The following is a 6000-nucleotide window of genomic DNA, read 5'->3' on the forward strand; positions in this document are numbered from 1 at the left end:
GTGTTCAATACTCATGAACTAATAAATGAGCTAATATATTTTTTAAGATTTTATTTATTTATTTAACAGAGAGAGACACACTGAGAGAGGGAACACAAGCAGGGGGAGTGGGAGAGAGAGAAGCAGGCCTCCCGCCAAGCAGGGAGCCAGATGTAGGGCTTTATCCCAGGACCCAGGGATCATGACCAGAGCTCAAGGCAGACACTTAATGACTGAGCCACCCAGTGGTCCCTGAGCTAATATTTTCAATTTCAATCCCATACAACATTTGTAATTCTCTTATCCAATAAGAAGAAACTTGGTTCTAATTATCCTTAACATATTTAGTAATTAGATTAACTCTCCTTGTATGTAATTAATCTCCTATAACAATCACTTTTCCCCACTCCTGCCCCAGGCAGATGCTGTACTTCTCAGGTTCTAATACCCAACTCTGAGCTGCCACAGCCCTCCTCCCACAACAGAGACTCCCTCCTTATCCCACTCAGGCAATAGTACAGCACATCAGGTTTTATTATTACTATCCAATCTGTGAAGGAGCCCTTGCCATCCTACTGAGATTCCTACAACTGCCGTTGGCCCTGACAGCACTCTGCCCTCAACATAGATGCCTGCTTTGCTTGGTCCACGAAATGGCTTTGGACTATATTATTTAGAAAGGCAGGAGCACAGCCAGGAAAAGCAAGAATGTCGGAAGATAGGCAAGAAGCTGATATGTCCCTGTTGGGGAAACTTAGAAAATGAATAAACTGGGAATGGTCATAGAAAGCTGGTAAAAGTAGATAGTGGAGAAGTAGATATTTGCTTAATAAGGCCTTGGAAGAGCTGAAGGATGATGCAGGCGGACCTCAAAACTGCACAGGAGGGCATCAGAGGAGACCGGAGCTGAATGGTGTGTAAGGGAAGGGGGGAGGAGAATTGCAGTAGGTATTTTGACAAGAGGTTATTTATTATGGATAAAGCTAACTCTACATTGTTGAGGAGGGAGTTGAGAGATATGGAACAAATAGGTTATCCATAATGTCTTATAGAATAGCCGGGTTATTCTAGGCCTATGGGAATGAGGCAGTTTCCTTGAAACAGGATGTAGGAACTCTGAGTCATAATCCCTATTATTGTGCAAATTTATACAACAAAACAAAGTGAATTTATAAACATCTCCACTTTACCAGTCTTCTCAAGGTTTCCTTATTGTCTCAAGGGAGTCCCTAAGTTTTAAGCTATTTCTCTAAGTAGTCACTCCCTAACAGTTTTAAGAAATATAAACTATGCCAAGTGGCTATCTCTAGAAACTTCTTTACTGCAGTAAGGTAATATAGGAGCATCTCATAGAGATACGACTGGTGAATTATTGGCTCTTCTTTCGCAAAAGTCAATATTTTCAAAAAATTAATTTCATCATGTACATTTTAACATGTTTGCTGCTATTTAAATATTTGGCATTAAATTTATAAATGATGACATTTCGAAAAGCTTAGCTTTCTGCTATTTTTCTGTCTCATAAAAGGGAACAATGTTATTTAAAAAGAGAGAGAGAGAAGAGAAGAAAGAATTTAGCTACTTAACTATGCCCAGAGACTGGCTAAGAATCAAAATGGTATATTCCTAATTAATAGCTGATTTATCTCCATAATTTTTCTAGCAAAAGAAAAAGAAAATGTAGTATTTTAGTATTCACAAAGTGACTATTTTAACAAAAGTTATAAGTATTTTGTGTTTTACATGGGTTTTTAAAAAACCTCTCTTTTCTGTTTTTATATGTCTCAAAGTGCTTCAGAGTCTATAAATCTAAAACTCTTCTTAAAATAAGGCTTATTTTTAAAAAAAGGCTTCAGAGGGCTCTAAGAAAAATGAAAATATGTAATATCAAGAAAAATGTAATATCAACAGCGCTAGGAAGAAATTGAGACAATGAACAGAAGAACTGCCTTAGGAATGGAGAGAAAGGCAAAAGAGGGGAAATAAAGTTTAGAGAAATTATGCTTCCTTGACTATGCTGCATTAATAGGCCACACTCCACACTTTCCTAAGAAGAATAAAATTGAAGGAAAGGACCTGAGAAATCATGTAATTCAACTCTACCATATGAAACCCGAGGAAGTTAAAGTTCAGAGAGACTAAGGAACATGTCTGAGGTAAGGAACCATTAGAGCTCAGTCTGTTCTTAGCCTGGAACATGGCTTCTTGGGCAGCCATCTTTCCTCTTATCTGTCTCTTTTTTAAGTCTCTGCAGTTCTCCTTGTAACTTCAAATCATTCTTGGTGTTGTCTTCTTAGACTAAAAAAGTATCATTACTCCAAAGAGATCAAGGCCTAATAATTCCTACAAATTTTGAACTAATCTTGGTTAACTATAAACCAGCAGCAGAAAGACTAGTGAGAGGAAGGGTGTGGTAGACACTTGTCAGGGAATGAAGAGAGAAGGAGAAGGGACATGTGTGCAGTGTGGTTGGGAAAGAATGTGTGATGGAGGATGTGTTGTTGCACCCACTAAATACCCTTTTTTCCCCTCTTAATTAGTTGGCTTTTACTTAATAAAGCAATTCTGGCCTTGGTACGTTAAGTAATAATGATTATAATCATAATGGCCAGAAATTGGGTTTATGTACATTCATATCAGTTAAATGTCTGTACAAGATATCTACCTTTTTAAGACGCTTCTTTTTTTCCCTCTTAAATAACTGAGGTGGGGGTAAGCCATTTTATCAATAAATGAAGCTGGGGAATATTAAAAGCTAAACAGGATATAGTATCTCTGAATTCCCTTCTGACCTTTATGTGGCAGCAACCACTATGTACATGTTTTAAATTTTGCATTTTTCTATTTTTCTTTACATCAGATTCCCACATAAGGGCACAGTTCATATTAATGCTATCCTGATAGATGCCCATTGCAGTAATATTCCATAATTCTATCAAGTGACACTTGGATTGTTTCCAGTTTTCATAATCTCTAAGTAGCCTAGCTACAAACTTCTTTATACGGCTCATCTTTGGCTTACTTTTAGATTAATTCTTCAGGATGTACCCCTGAAAGTGAAGTTGTAAAGTATCACGTATAATCATATTCTAGTTCTTTTTCTCTTCTTGCTGGATTGCTCTCCAGACTGAAGCAACTTATAATGTCTATAGTAATAACTGTAAATTCACACTGATTTATCAATATTGGGGCTTATTGTTTATATTTATTTTAGTAGCTATATAACATCACCTGCAGACTTTTAAAATCTCCATTTCTTGAATTGTCACTGAAGCAGTGGTTTTTTAAAATTTGTACACTTTAACATATATCTCTTTTCCAATTAAAGAATATGGCTAAATAAATAAATATATATATATGTATCGTATTTATGTATGTTGAATGTTAAGTTTTAGTTATGTTAATCACATTTCTTCTGTTCTGTTGCATTCTTACTTATTTATATAGATTTTACCATATTTTGTTTTCATTTTTATATTTACAAAGATATCCATCTTTTCTCTGATATCAACTTCATTATTTTCAGTATTTAGAATAATTTCTCTACAGAGATTCCAAATGCTTTCTTTAATTTTATTTCAGTTCTTAATTGCTGAAGTCTTTCAACCCAGCTGGAACTTATTCAGGATATTATGAGTAATATTGGACCCACATTTCATATTTTTTCAACAGAAGTCTTATTGTGTTCCTTCTCTGTGCCAGCACTATGCTAGGCATTGGCAGTATTAAAGAAGGTGATATCTTAAGGGCATTTCCTGCCCTGAAGGATCTTACAGTCGAAGGGCCATATAGGTGTGACCACCTACAGAGCAGTGTGCATAGTGTTAAGATATTGATAGGTAGCAGCATGAAGGAATATCAAGCGGGGTTATCTAACCCAGTCTTGGAGAGTCAAGGAAAAACTCCCAGAGAAAAGGGATGCTAATCTGAGACTAGAAAACCAAGTAAGTTTTGGCCAGGTGACAAGGAAACAGAAAGGTGGACTATTCCAGGCAAAGAACAGCAAACACAAAACCTGAGCCTACAAGAGCTAGTGCTTCTCTAGGAAAGTAAGATAAAAGATTAAGGGCTTAGCATGTTTCCTGTGCTTAAAGTACTTTGAGAAGTAAGCAAAATAACCTTATACATTTGTGGTGACCTGTCTCAGCTTTCAGTGTCTCAAATAAGTCACTGAGGCTAGGGGATCTGGCTATGGCCCAGGAAGAGACCCTATACTTGCCATTTCATTCCAGAGAAAAAGCCTGGACCCAAGTTGGGGGGGCATAGGATGGACAGATGATTGGTGCCAATATTTCCTAAGAGGCTTTGAGAAATAGGCCTCTTTTTTTAAGGGCCTGGTGCTAGAAATACTTAATTCAATTGGCTTAAGAGAAGGGATCAGGAAGGAATCAGGATATTTGGAATAGGGTTTAGCAGATTATAAATATTTGAGCATAGACTATAAGGTGAGGGGAAAGAGTACACATACTGTCTAAGAACTTTCCATCTTCTTTTTTAATGTTCAGGGAATTAGGCATATTTTAATGCTTTACTGAAATCCAGTTTTATTGCACTATAATGGGAGAATGTGGCAGCTAAAATTTTGGCTTTTGTTTTTATTAAATACACATTACGTGTCAGAATATTGTAGGGGAGGAAACACTTTTCCTTCTATCCTTCTAGATTCTCTGCCTGGGATCCTACATATTAGACTGACAAAAGACAGGTTAATAGAAAAACCACCAAAAATTTTTTTAACAATTGCAAAGTATATACACATGGGAAAAACTTAGTGATGTGTAACTCAAAAGGATAGTTAGAACTTCAGGCTTATAAGGGTGTCTGTGTAGCTCAATGGGTTAAACATTTGACTCTTCGTTTCCTGTCAGGTTATCATCTCATTGGTCATGGGATTGAATCCCATGTCAGACTCTGCACTCAGTGGGGAGTCTACTTGAAGAATCTCTCCTTTTGCCCCTCTTGCCATGTGATCGCTCTCACTGTTCTCTCTCTCTCTCTTAAATAAACACATCTTTTTTTTTTTTTTTTTAAGAACTTCAGGATTATATGTTATCTTCACAAAGGACAATACATTTGTAGAGAAGGGACAAGACAAAAGGAATTTATGACTTCGGGGGCAGAAGACTGGGGAAAGGTAAATATAGGGGAAACCAGTGGAAAATAAAGGTCGTTTTAGTAAAGTTCGTTATGTAGATTCTTCTGATGCTATCTCTAAGCTGATGAGTTTAAAGTCATCTTTAGTGATTAAGAATTGACTTTTTTTCCTAGCAAAGAGCGGAAAGGCAGAGGGCTTTTCTTTCGTCTACTTCTTCTCAGTTGCCTTAAGCCCCTAATGATCTGTATGTTAAAGTGGAATGTTTTGGGTGGCATAGTCTGATCTCCTACAATATGAACCATTTTTTTGTACAAGTTCCCAGGATATAGGTGAAAATGCTTTATCATTAAAGTCTCCCTGGGGCGCCTGGGTGGCTCAGTGGGTTAAAGCCTCTGCCTTCAGCTCAGGTCATGATTTCAGGGTCCTGGGATCGAGCCCACATCGGGCTCTCTGCTCAGCAGGGAGCCTGCTTTCTCCTCTCTCTCTCTGCCTGCCTCTCTGCCTACTTGTCATCTCTATCTGTCAAATAAATAAATAAAATCTTAAAAAAAAAATTCTACCTGTATGCCTGTTACAGCCTTACTTATTATATTGTTCAGCTTCATAATTCCATGTATATTTTTTTGTCTCCTTGATTTGCTTCATGTAATTAACCAGACCTTGGTCTATACTCTAATACATTTCTCCTCTGAATGGCTTTCATCTGTTTTCAATTTACCTTTGCTTTTTTTTAAAAATTTTTATTTATTTATTTGACAGATAGAGGTCACAAGTAGGTAGAGAGGCAGGCAGAGAAAGAGGGGGAAGCAGGCTCCTTGCTGAGCAGAGAGCCTGATGCAGGGCTCAATCCCAGAACCCTGAGATCATAACCTGAGCCAAAGGCAGAGGCTTAACCCACTGAGCCACCCAGGTGCCCTTACCATTGT

This window comes from Neovison vison, chromosome 4 (genome assembly GCF_020171115.1).
Source record: "Neovison vison isolate M4711 chromosome 4, ASM_NN_V1, whole genome shotgun sequence".
NCBI classification, from domain to species: domain Eukaryota; kingdom Metazoa; phylum Chordata; class Mammalia; order Carnivora; family Mustelidae; genus Neogale; species Neogale vison.